We start from the raw sequence: 13,315 nt of genomic DNA on the forward strand, positions 1-13,315 counted from the left end.
CGACGGATTGCGACAGGCATTGCCTGCCTAAAACTACAGCAAACCAAACTTTAGCCACCCCAATTATGTTTATATACGTGAACTGCATTCCTTTGGGGACAGTGCAACAGTTTCTATATACAGTTGAACCTCGTTATAACAAACACTAATATTGAGATTTATCGGCTATAGCGAACTAAATGTGCTACTGAGAAAGAGTACCCCCCAAATAGAATATCAACAGCTGTCCCCGCTGCAAAAGGAGAAACTTGTTTCTAACTTGTTGCTGCTTGGTGTTTGTCACCCTTTATGGAAGAGAAATTCAAAACTATATTGTACCAAGTAAAACAGGGCCAGTTATATATGAATCAAAACGAGACGCAAAGGGAAAACAACAAAAAATATTGCGCAGGCAATATAATGTTGGCCCTTTCAACCCATCGGTTTTAAAAAAGAACGAAAGCTGCTGCTTTAACTGGGTCATAGAAAAGATAGCGCTCACCTGCACAGTGCAAATACCCAGCATCCCATTAGTTCCTCGTACCACCCAAGGTACGGAAAACTATAAAAAGCTATCTTTAGCTTGAGGTAATGAAGTCAGATTACAGACTACTGCTTTGGTAATTTCGTACTGCCAATCGATCCGGCCCTTTTCCCGTGCTTTTCCAGAGGCCCGGTATTGTTTGTAATACTGCAAGCCAATGATGTAGATTCACTAAAGAGGATCGCGCAGTCGTCTGGGAAAGATCTGGAAACAGGAATGTGAGGAAAAAGCTAGAGAACAAACAGCGGAAGAAGGGTGTGTGTATATATGAGCCAAGCCTCCAAGCTGGTTCGTGCTGGTGGCCCCGGAAAACCGCGTCGCACGAACTGCTCACAGTATTTCCCTGTAGGGTCTAGTTCCGGATTGTGCTCCTAACCGCCTTCCAGGTCTTACTGCGTGAACCCTAAGCAGGCCGGCTGGGCCTGTTCTATCATTACACCAGTTGTCGTTTGCCTTGCCCTAAAACCTCATTTGGACTCTTTAAATGAGGAGTAGTGACGCAAGCCATGCCGCAGTGGACAAAAAACACTCGCCTCGTTTCGTTTCTGGTACCAAATCATTACATTCAAGTCCGCTTTTCCTTGTTTTTATTTTTTCTTTTGTTAAATGATGTAGTGCAAAGATACAGCCTACCCACGACAAAACGCGACTTATTCCCAAGAGAAGCTCGGCAAGGCACTAAATTGACATTTCGCCGTACTTGATTCCTCGCCTATATTTTTGTTTGAAGACGGCCATCTACGTGTTACACGACCTGCTCATTTCACGATGTAAAGTGTGCCAAATCACGTTCGGTTCCTGTATTGTCCTTTTTCTATTTTACGGTCTTTGGGCGAAGCAAAGACTGCGAAAGTTTGCGTACAGATAGAGGTTTAACCTGCCCCGTTACCGAGGGATATTCATGCATAGGAAACGAGCTGGCCTTCACGTTCTTCTTCGCCATCTTTTTTTTATCGTGTGGAGGCAAGTTATACGCCCGGTCACAAAGCCCGCCCGCACACAAGCACGCACACACGCCCATGCCCTGCAGCCACGCTTGAGCCCAAACAAAACATCTGGAGTGGATGCATGCGGCAGCGGAATGAATTTGTCTGCCACTTGCGCCGAGTCTTCGGGGGTGTTTTTTTTTTTTTCCTAGTCGATTACCCCTCGCCGCCGCAGGCGGCTTAATGTCTCCGTTAACTCCGCTGCCCCGACCACGTGCTCTACGCGCACGCCGCGTTAAACCTGTGGCTCGGAGATAACCCCGGGAACCGCTGCGGTCAACGCTGCGCGAAACGGCCGGTTGGCTGTAAAAACGAAGCAACGCTGTGAGAGAGCGCCGTGTTATGGGACCTGCTGCGGTGTCTGCTCGCGTCTGGTGATAGCGGTTGCGGGTATACCACACGCTGTTTCCCGGCCTTTATTCGGCTGATGAGAGTTCGCGCTCTCACGCTCCGCGGGATCTTTCCGCGCTCAGCGGCTCATAATGCCTCTCTGCTTCCTCTTCTGCTTCTTTTGCGATGGTGTAAACGCGCTGGTGTAGGACAACTGGTTAGTGCTTAGCGCGAAGAGCACGGACTAATAGGGTTTGTTTACAGGGACCCCGCAACACTTTTTTTCTGAAATCTTGAATGCTTGCGGAATGTAGTCACCCAACACATTCAGTACTTAGATTATAGGGGGTCGCAAAGTACCTCAGCCAGAAATTACTGCCCACCAGATAACTGGGAAACTCGCTCAAAAGGTGTTCCTCTCTTTCCCGGTCTTGACGTTCTTCGACGGGCTGAATTGCGTCACTGAGGCCATGTAGCGGCTGTTGGCCGGTTTTCCTTCAGTTGCAGCAATGAACGTTTTTCGATAGCAACTTTAAAAATAAAGCCACAAAAACAAAGCAGAAACGGAAGGCGTGTCTGGTGCGGCGAGCAAATCGCACAGTGCCGCTCCGTGCTGGCGATAACTGTAGCTTTCGCAGTGCTTCCATACGCGAAGGAAAGAGTGAAAGCGTTTATCGAAAATGCTGCAGGATCCCTTTAAACAAAGGTCACGCCAACGACGCGTTTATCTCTCATTTGCGGCGCTTCCGCGGTTTGGCTTCAGGCAAAAAACAATTGTGCTTACGTGTCCGTTACGCCGAGCCTATGACTGCAGCGTCGGAAGAGAGACGTTCTTCGCCGTGGGCGTTGCCGTTCGTGAGCGACCTAATAAGGGGATCGTTAACAGAGCAGCCTCAGACCGACATAACTAATGAGGAGTAGCGCCGGCAGTGCTACCATCAGTGAGTTGTGTGCTGCCCAAGAGAAAGAAAATAACCCGGATGGAGACATAGCGAATTTCTGTTGAGTAAGAAGTTCTGTCAGAAGGCTTGGTATACCGACCTGCAAACGTGTCCGCAGTTTTACTCGGAATTCTCGCGATGCACGCGCTTCTGCTGGAAATACAGGGCCCAAATACGCAGCGACATGTGCTTGCTAGCTGAATCTTAATAACCATTAGGCATGCCAAAAGAAGCAGGTAGCGATGCCTTGCGTAAACCCACGCTGCCTTTTTCATCACTGCGGGAATATCCCTTCAAGCTTTCCCACAACTTCAATGCAAAACTCGAAAGATAGAGATGCAGGCGCCCGCACAGTAGGCGTAGCCTAATTAAAGCTCGCGGAATGACGCAACAAGAGTTGCTGTCGCACGCGGGGGCGCTGTTGCTATCTCCCCCCACCGCAAGCAGTAGCGGGCAGCAGGCCAGGCGCCTCAGCAGGCGACAGGGCGGGCGCCGCCCTTCGAATTAAGCTAAAGCCAGCGCGGAGTGAGCGGCGAAGCGATCGCGTTGTAAGCGCGGGCACGTTCCGCGTATCCCCCAGCGGCCAGGCCCTTCATGGAAATAGAGCTCCTCTGCTGCCGGGGGTCGGGAGGGGGAGGAAGCCGCGACGTGTGAGCTGCTTGCCGCCCTGTTTATTTTCCCGCCCAGCACTGGCAGCGGCGGGTGGTATCGGTCAACGTCGTCGGCCTCGCGAGCGATGGTTGTCTGCACGGGAAGCGATTTTTCTCCTTTGAAACGGCCGAAGAGAATTTTCCAGTGTTTTCCAGTGTTTTCCAGCGTCGTCTCCGCGCTCGTACACACACACACACACACACCTGCTGTAGAGCTTTAAAGCGAGCCGCCACGGAAGCTGGAGGTCCGTGGCGTGGGCTGGCCTGCGGATCCTCAGATGCGGCCGGTGTACTTTGCGCAATCTTCAAATGGAGGGCGTTGCGGGTTCAGGTGCGCCTCACGGGGCGCGAAATTAAGCGGATTATATTTCTCCGCATTGCTGTTCGCTTCACCCGCGAACCCAGCTAGATGTTCGGTGGCAGGCGCTAAAGGCACGGATTTAATCTTTGGGATTATCACTTCGCAGTGCGGCTGATGAGGTTGTTCTAATTCTTTCTCCCTCCCCCTCTCTCTCAATGCCTAGTGCGATCACCGGTGGATGCGATGACCCCTTGACGTGCATGAGGGGAACTCGGGATCGAACCTCTGGCATCGCTCGTGTTCGCCATTTTCCACGTGACGGAGCCCGTCTTGTTTGACGCGTATTTGCGTGTCGACAGTGTTTCTTTGGCTCTATCTGAAAAATGTATTCGTGCTCTTAGGAAATTTCGCTTCATGCATGTCTACATCGCGAACGCCTCAATCGGTGTAAGCGGGGGGTGTGCGAATATTTGAAATTTCGAATATAATTGAGCCTCCCGTGTCGTTCACTGTAGGTTCATACTTGTAGATTAGGTATTTTGTATCATCTAATATTGGGTCCCCTCGGGCTAGATTCGTCCGCTAAACATGATGTAGAACGCAGACTCGGCAACCGATGTTCCAGCGTCACACATTAGTGAACTTTCGGAAAAACCGAAGCGCGCATTATACATATTTTTTTCGTTTGCGCACACTGCTGCTCGAACGAAACTACACTCGTAAGCGGAGTTAAGTGTTTTACAAAATGCGACAACATACTGAAAAAATATTCGCTATTTGATTCGATATTTGAAGTAAATTACTTTTTTCTTTAATATTCGCGTTCGATGCTAAAGTACCCCTATTTGAACACTCCCCGAGTAAAATAATCATTTAACTACCTAGGGCAGTCCTGGGCTTACAAGAGCATGAACGGCAGTGCCACTGCAATATAAACTTATTGCGGATGACTTGTGGAGAAACCGGTTTATTCATTCCTAGCGACCTTTCACCGGTGCTGCTATGCGAGCGCCCCAACTTCTTAATTCGGAACGTTTTGCTATTTTATTCACTTTTCAGACAGAAAAACAAAGTAAAATTGGGTGAAACTTGCTTTATTCTTCCTAAACTCCTCCATCAAGGATCTCGGTAAAAAAAATACTGCGTTTGTCGATTGATTGATTGTAGGGTTTAACGCGCCGACGCAACGCAGGCGATGAGGCGCGCTAAATGCCGAAATCTCTTACACATGGGCGTTTTTGCTTCTCGTCTCCGTCAGAAAAGCGACCGCCGCGGCCATACTACGTTTGTTAATGGATTCAGAGCTCAGTATTGCAGTATTAGCTTTTACAAAGCAGCGCTCTGTGTGGGACAGTCTTCATCCAATTCCAGTGCTTCAAACTTTAAAAAAAAGAAACAAAACAGATGGAATATTTCGTTCGCGTGAATACGAACGCGCTTCCCTGACACATGTATTTCAGAATGACGCTTTAATAGAAACTAACTGTTAAAAATTCAAATAGGTAGGTGGGTGCGACGGCGATGGCTCCATCCTATTGAGAGCTTCCGCGCTCAGACTTGTAGGCCACCTTAGATTTAGTGCCGACTGCAGAGCTCCAAAGAGGTGGAGGGAAAATGGGGCTGGCATGCAGGTTTGTGCAGAAGTGGAAAAAAATATAAACTGACGAGATATATAAACGAGAAGGACGACTTTTCGCCAGAAGAGGTTAAAAAAGAAGCATATAACTACCTTTATAGACATATAAATGACGGCACTGCAGTTCTGTTTCCGTAGTTCGTCTCTACCGCAACGTACGGGCCGATTGGAGCAGGAATCGACTCTTTAACAAGCTTTATGTGTGGTGACAGCTAGCGCTTTTAACGCCACACATTGTATTTCTGAGCCATGGCTCTGATTTGGTCCGGGCTTCGCTGGGATGGCTCTTTTTTTCTTTTGGTGCAAACATCGCTGGGGTAAGGGGGTGTTTCCATGAACAGCTTACCAATAACAGCTAGATCGTAAAAAAACAAGATAACTTCTCGCTAAAAATGGTTCAAAAGAAATGCTTGTCACAGCATGAAGTGGCATATTCATAAGCCCGCTAGACTTTGGTTATAATCATCACATACGTCTGCCCGTATACTGAAGAGACAGAACGTGGAAAGTGTCCCGTAAAAGAATGGGCAACGCAGATAGGAGTATCCCCCCTAATTGTCATTTAAGGGCCATTTGCAGTTTTTCGTTTTTACTTTCGGCTGTTCTTTCCGGGACCATTTCTTTTACGCCTGAGCTGAACAACGGTTCAGCACCGCAGTGGCAGGGACTGTGTGCCTATAGTATGTTCCACCAATGCTGCGTATTTGCTTCTATTTAAAGCTTAGTTTCCGGGTTGTTACTTCCGAGCAGCCGGTTTCGAAATTGGAAATTAATTCAAGCCCCCGTAGTGTATGGTTCAAAACTGATTGATTGATTGATTGTGGGTTTAACGCGCCGACGGAACGCGGGTGATGAGGCGCGCCGTAGTGGAAGGCTTCGGATTAATTTTGGCCACCTGGGTATCTTTAACGTGCGCCGAAATCTAGTACACACGGGCGTTTTTGCTTTGAGCCTCCACCAGAAAAGCGGTCGCCGCGGCCGGGAATAGAACCAGCGACCTTGTGCTCAGCAGCGCAACGCCTTAGCCACTGAGCCACCGCGGCGGGTTTGGTTCAGAACTGAGGAAATGGTAATATGTGCTTGTGCAACAAGTCAATTCACATTTGAAAAGGGAACTTTTTAGCCACGCATATGTCGTAGGTGACGGTGCGTGGGCTGCCGCAACGTCGGGAAAGACACGTGCGCGTTTAAATTTTTTTCTGCCATTGTTCCCAGGAGAAAGACTTAAACAGCAAATTGAGAAAAAAAAGAAAGAAAAAAATGAACGCGTATCTGCTTTCTCTACTGCAAATGTCGCTGAAAGACGATAGTCGTCTGCCGCCGAGGCTGCTGCGGACTCCTTCTCTGCTCTCACCCTTCACCCTTTTTCCTTCGCTGTCTAGCTCCTCTCGCGATGAATCGAAAAGAGGGTTTTTAGCGCAATAACATTTTCCCGCATTCACATTACTCGCGTGGCATAATTTGGGAGAGCACGCGCCTTTTTCTTTATCTTTTGTTTTTGTTCTGCCTGGAACAGCACGAGGGAGCTTTGTTCTTTTTGTGCCTGCTTTTGTCTCGCACGTGCAGGCACGTTCCTGAGTCATCTTGACGCGTTGCATTTTCTTTTTCACTGTCGGGCTAAAAACCACCCTAAATTATGCTTTCAATTAAAAGAACGCGGAAACTACTCGTCAAATGGGATTGAGGTTTTCTTTGCGCTAAATAATGGGAACGTCATTACTACCGCCAGCAGTTTTAGTGGCGTAGAATGGTTGTCTGCCTTTTTTGACGAATTTTTTTAACTCTCACAAGGCAGACAGACATATATATATATATATATATATATATATATATATATATATATATATATATATATATATATATATATATATATATATATATATATATATATATATATATATATATATATATATATATATGTATTTTGAACGTTATTTAGTAGCCTTTTTATTTATTTTTTGTTTTTGGGGTAGATGTATAATATGCATATTTTTAATTCGGTTACGTCATTTTTTAAACATTTTCTTTTTTTTTTCTTATTTTACTTCAGTCAAAGCTGCATCTTTGTGGAAATGCAGGGTGTTACACGGTTCGCTTATTTCCGGCCTTTTTTATTCGTATTTTGAACGATCTTCTGCGGAATGTTTGTTTATTCTGCGGTTTTAAGGGGAGATATAAAAGATGGATATTTTTTCCTATTTTGTCACATGATGTTTGTGAAAATTTGACTTTCTCTATTTTTATCTTTTTTTTTTCAAAATTCTGTCCTACCAGTTATCTCCATTTCCGCCCTTATAGCGACTAAAGGGGTTACTTCCGCCAAATCTGTATTTTTATAATAAAGCAGGGCGTTACAATGTCCTGGCTGCGAGGGTACTCGGCAAAGAAGGCTACGCACTAAATGGTTCCCATTAGATGTACACACTATCAACCCGAATAAACAGTTCACCACTAAGAACGGTCTAGTGTGAGTGCTATAGCGATGGTCTACACCTGGGAATAGACCATTCAATGCTGAACAACCCCCGTGTGAAAAACTCATGCCGCCTGTCGACAACCACGAACTTATGACCTCGAACCCCTTTAATCAATGCCCCCCCCCCCCTCTTTCCCACTGCTTTCCCAACTCCCCCACGGGGCCTCTGGCCTTCCTGTTCTGAATAAAATATTTAACAACCTTCAGAGGTGTTATACATCAAGAGGTGTTCCACGGCAAGAGCATGAGCGAAAAAGCCGGAAAATAGCATTGGCTTCTCTAACAAACACAAAATCCCGGCCATATCCACTAACATGAAACTTGGGGAGGGGCTATGCATGCAGTGTAAGTGTAAGTGTAAGTGTAAGTGTAAGTGTAAGTGTAAGTGTAAGTGTAAGTGTAAGTGCATGCAGTGTAAGTGTATGCATGCAGTGTACGGTATAAGTGTATTCTTGGCGCCTTAATGTTTTTGCCAACGGAGATGAAACCATTCGGGGGAAGAGGTGTAGGCGGCCGATGAGGCGGTGCGGCCGAGCCCCCGTTTATTGTGGTTGCGTTGGCTGTGCCATGAACACGACGAGGCGCGTAGAACGCGGGTGCCGTTCCCGAGGTGTGCCGGGTGCCGAGTGTGTTCCGCTATGCCAGCTGGCCAATCTGCTGATGATGATGGTGGCGCTACAGGGCTCCCCCCCTAGCGTGAAGCGCGGTAAAGTGACAAATGTAAATAGCAATGCAGGAAAATACACTATGCACTATGTACAGGTATGTACAATTTGTCCATAGTCAGGAAGTCCGTTGGCAGTCAGTGGTCAAGTGGCAGGGGTTGACTAAACGGCACGGTCCTGGTCGTCGGCGAGGTAGCGTCCGGGATGTGGGCAACCTCTGGTGGACGAGGCTGGGAGTGCGGCCGCGGACGCATTGCGGGATGCGAAGCGGCTGCTGCAATTGGTGGTGGAGCGAACGGCAGGCGTAGCTGGAAGGACATCGGCAAGGTGAAGCGCGGTGCAGCAGAATGACGACCGGAGTTCGGGCTTGACTGTGCTGTGGTGTGGGCTCTAGGGATGTGTAACGTGCGCACGCGCCGTGCGAGACGGAGCAGCGGAGGGCGCCAACGACAAGCGTCTCTCGAACTGCCGGTGTGTCGAGTTCCTGTCGTGCAGTCGCTGGTTTCATCCGGGGTCGGAGAGCAGAGCGCCTGTGACACCGTATACCGAATACGCTCCTGTAGCAGGGAATCGGTCGGGGTGGGGTAACCAGTTTGCGGCGCGTCTGACTGCATGGGGACAAGAAATTGTTCTTTCGGCGACATTTGTTGAGATGTTTGTCCCGCAATTGTTTCTCGGTGTCTCCATCGTAGCCAGGGTGTCAGGACTGTCGGAGGCAGTCTGATCAGTTTCGAGTGTCAGTTGCACTTCCGAGGATCTCGAGCTGTTGTCCACTGCTGGAAGCTGTTCCACCGGTGACGGGGGAGAGGGCTCGCGTGTGCTGGGAGGAGAAGGGTCTGAAAGATCCTTCTCACTAGTGCCGTGCGGCGAAGGCGGTGAAGTGTCCCAGTTGTTAGCGGCAAAGCAGTCAACACACGGGTGGGTTTGTGCAGGAGACGCAACAACGTGTGGGACCGCGCCATGGTGTGGCGTCGAGTTGGCTAAGTGAAACGCCAATTCGGAAGTGCAGCAAGTTGCAGTCGGGGCTCGCGCTTGTTGGTCAGGCGAGGGTGGACCTGTCGGCGACCTGTAATCCACGGATGCCGTTGTAAGGCGTGGTGGTGTGGACAAAGACGTTCCTATACCGTAGTGGTTTAGGACAGCGGCCTTCAAGTCGTCATACGCACCGGGTCCTGGGGTCGGCAGCTGGATCTGCTCAACGAGGTCAGCAGGTAGCTTCTGTAGTGTAACGAGGTACCTGATTTCCGGGGAGCAGATGTCATTTACATAAAAATGGCTCTCCAAGATGACGAACCATGCCGCGTGGTTTGAGATGGAATCAAACGGGATCAGCAAGGGAAGGTCTGGGAGGGCGGGGAACGTTCTTCGCGTGCCGTCGTCCGCGTTGTGGCTGGGGAAGCAGCGTTGTGAAGCTATGGCGAAGCCGCTTGTCCGGGTCACCAAATTGTAGGCGGCCGATGAGGCGGTGCGGCCGAGCCCACGTTTATTGTGGTTGCGTTGGCTGTGCCATGAACACGACGAGGCGCGTAGAACGCGGGAGCCGTTCCCGAGGTGTGCCGGGTGCCGAGTGTGTTCCGGTGTGCCAGCTGGCCAATCTGCTGATGGTGATGGTGGTGCTTAAGAAGATGATGATGGTGGCGCTACAGAGGTATACAGCTTCGCTGTAAAAGTCTCTTGTCTTTGAAGCACGAAGTGTCCTAGCGCGACTCGTTGGAAAACGAGCGTCCCGGTGTGTTCCTTAGTACGCGTACCGTTCTAGCACGAGGCGCTGGCAAACGAGTGTCCCGGCGTTTTAGTACCGTGACTACATGAAACGATGACGACAGGAGACGCCGACAACCCGAACCCCTAAAACAAAAAAATACCGAGTGCACATGAACGTGCGCCTCTTGAGGAGCACCCGACGTCGCCAAGGCTTGCGCCACGTGAGGAGCTCGCAAGAAAAAATCCCGGGCCATCTTCATTAACGTGAAACCTGGGGAGGGGCGAAGCATGCAGTGTATAAGTGTATGCTTGGCGCCTTAGCGTTTTTGTCCACGAGGATGAAACCGTTGCTGGTAGAGGTATACAGCTTTGCTGTAAAAGAAATTTCGTTGGCTTTGAAGCACGAAGCGCCAGCCGTTGGAAAATGAGCGTCCCGGTGTGTTTTTTTAGTACACGACTTTGCCCATGGATATGAAATGTTCTAGCGCGAGTCGTTGGAAAACGAATGTCCCGGTATTTTAGTACCATGACTCCATGAAACGACGACTACGACCGGGGTCGCTGACAGCCCGAGCACCTAAGTGGCTTCGCACCAAAAAATTTGCGCAGCTAGCACTAGTGGTGGAAGGCTGGAGAAACAGCAGGGCTGGGGGTTGACCTAGCTTCTTCCCACACTAACAGCAGATTCCAGGATAGAGGGAGCTGCCGGACCCCAGCAGTGCAAAGCCGTTTTAGACGGTACTGTAAAGAAAAGACCATTAAGGTATGTCTAGTGTTTTATTCAGTAGCGATTGTCGTCATCCTTTCATCTTCGTCTTCCGAAGGCACAACCGCGTAGGGCAAATCCTTTCGTAGAGCGTCCTCGCCTCAGCGGGCCTCCACATTTTCCTCAACTGATCCGGTGGCTGTCTCCACGCGCGGATTGTGCAGAGGTGGCTTGACAGATTTGTCGTCGTCGCCTTAGGCGCGGCGGACACGTGGCGCGCCGGTCGCTACACGACGACGATGACGAAGCCGGGAGCTCCTCATGTGGCATAAGCCCAAGCGCAAGCCTGAATGATGCGGGCGGTCGCCGCGAGGCACGCGCTCACGTGCACTCAGAGTTTTCTGTATCCTCCGGACTGATGTGTGTCGGCCTAAACAACTCTGTTGTTAAAAACCACCCCTTCACGAGTGGTTCCATAGCGCGAGCCTACACTCAGGAGCAGCAAAATCTGGTCTGCTGGAGAAACAAAAATATTTTTTTTTCTCTCTCTCTGGTAATCCTTGCCATGGTAGCGCATATGAAGGCGGGAAGAACAACCAGAAAGATTCGCCATCGTCATCAACTCTCCCATTACACAGCAGCACGAATGAGCAGCGGCGCGTTGCGTGGGAGTCAGATCGAAGCCATTCGAAAGCGTACGGCGGAAGCGGATCGCGCAGCAAACAGCCTCAAGCGGCAAAAGTACGAAGCCTTACGAGAACGCCAGGCGAAGGCATCACGCCTCAGGAGTTCAACTGGACATTCACCCTTGGCTACCGAAAAGACGGGGCACGGTAAAATCAGCTCACATTCCCGGTAGTTCATGGGAGTTTCCAGATTAGCAATGCATGAAGGGAACCGCCGGGCCGGGTGTTCTTTAGTCCCGATAGACGGCAGATTTGATTCGATTGTTACGGTGCGTCTGAGCGCCGAGACATGCTTGTCGCTCGCGTTTCTCTCGCTGTCGCCGCAGCAGCTGTGTCATGGTACGCGAACTGCGCTAACGAGCTTAGTCCGAAATCGCCGGCCCCCGGAGCACAAGAGGTGTCGAGCTGAACGCTGGCGCACATGGCTCCACAACGGCAGAAAAAGGCAAGTTGCGAGCGTCCAATCGCTGTTGTTGGAATTGAAATAAGCAACGGCTTGTGGTAATGAAGCGAAAGCGTCGCTTTCAAACCGTTGTCGGCCGTCGATGTTTCGAGTAGCTTTGGACTCCTGGTTTGCCGACATTCGTCGTATGCAGATTTTCCGGACACAGAACCAAATCCCCTCCCCTCAACAAACCCCCCCCCCCGCCGTCATGCCTTGACAGCGCTAACAGTGTACGCTTTTCCGCCATAAAAATGTACAACCACGGAGTATCGTCCAAAATCAACATGCATTCCGGCCTATATAAAGCCTTGTTTAATCTCAACAACATTTTAACGGTTTTATCGCAATCTTTGGCAGAGCAAATATCTAACATGTTTTTTTTTTCTTTGCTGACTCTCTTATCTCAGGCAAAACGTAAAGCTCAGGGAGTCACAGTTTTTCTCCTACTTACGCGCCTTTCTAAAATTGGGAACATCAGAGGTCACAGAGCATGTATTATTTGTTTTTGTTTGGACGTTTATTGGATGCTTCATTTGCTAGGCTTCCAGGATGTCCAGCTTTCAAACGAACGTTGCTCGGAAAATATTTCGTATATTGATCTTGCAAGTGTAGCATGCGGAGAATAGTATATGCAGTTGACGGCGCTCTCGGATTTTTAAATTTTATGTGCTTGTTAGTCCGCGAGGGGTTTCAACCGCGTCAATTCCCCTGTTTCCTAAGGGCATAAAATAGAACGACTAACTCGCTGTGAACCATATTTCCAAACTTTTTAAAGATTATTAAAAAGCAAAAAAGCAGGCGAACCCTGCAGGCACAATCCACTGGATGCACGCCAGTTCGAAAAACTCGAACTAAGGTGTTGGAACGGCTGACTGTTTCTGCATTTTCCGCCGTGCATCTGCTTTCATCTGACGTTCAACTCAGTGGACGGTCCAGAAGAACAGATGGCGGGTCAAGTAATTGATGTCTCTTGACGACGCCGCCGCCGCAACTTTTTGTTGAGGCAATGCGACAAAGACGCAAAAAGAAACCCGATTTCAGCATGTCCTGGAATTGTAAGTGCGGTTCCTTTCGCAGGCACTATTCCAGCGGCCTCACAGGGCGTGACGACGTCGCGCTCGGGCTTGAGGGGAATAGTGACAAGCCGCTCCGCATTTGCCGGAAACATCTGGGACGCACGCGGTAAGTCTGACCACTTTACTTTTTCCTTACGTCACGAGGTCTTCCACCTGTGCATGCGAGAACGGGCCTTCAAGCATGGCCTTG

At 49.5% G+C, this 13,315-nt stretch overlaps 2 protein-coding genes across 5 annotated transcripts in view; one reads left to right on the forward strand and one right to left on the reverse strand.

The window, feature by feature from the left end:
* The window catches only part of LOC144178394 (uncharacterized), a 206,000-nt gene that overhangs the window by 43,159 nt on the left and 149,526 nt on the right, over window positions 1-13,315 (reverse strand). The gene's annotated exons all lie outside the window — the stretch shown is intronic.
* LOC144178393 (beta-mannosidase-like) overlaps window positions 13,127-13,315 on the forward strand; it is a 275,102-nt gene continuing 274,913 nt past the window's right edge. Inside the window, exon 1 of the mRNA XM_077706204.1 lies at window positions 13,127-13,231. The gene's annotated coding sequence lies outside the window, so the exon portion shown is untranslated. The remainder of the gene's footprint in view (window positions 13,232-13,315) is intronic.

Source organism: Haemaphysalis longicornis, unplaced genomic scaffold, assembly GCF_048455015.1.
Source record: "Haemaphysalis longicornis isolate Haplotype H1 unplaced genomic scaffold, Haemaphysalis longicornis Haplotype H1 scaffold_4, whole genome shotgun sequence".
Lineage (NCBI taxonomy): Eukaryota > Metazoa > Arthropoda > Arachnida > Ixodida > Ixodidae > Haemaphysalis > Haemaphysalis longicornis.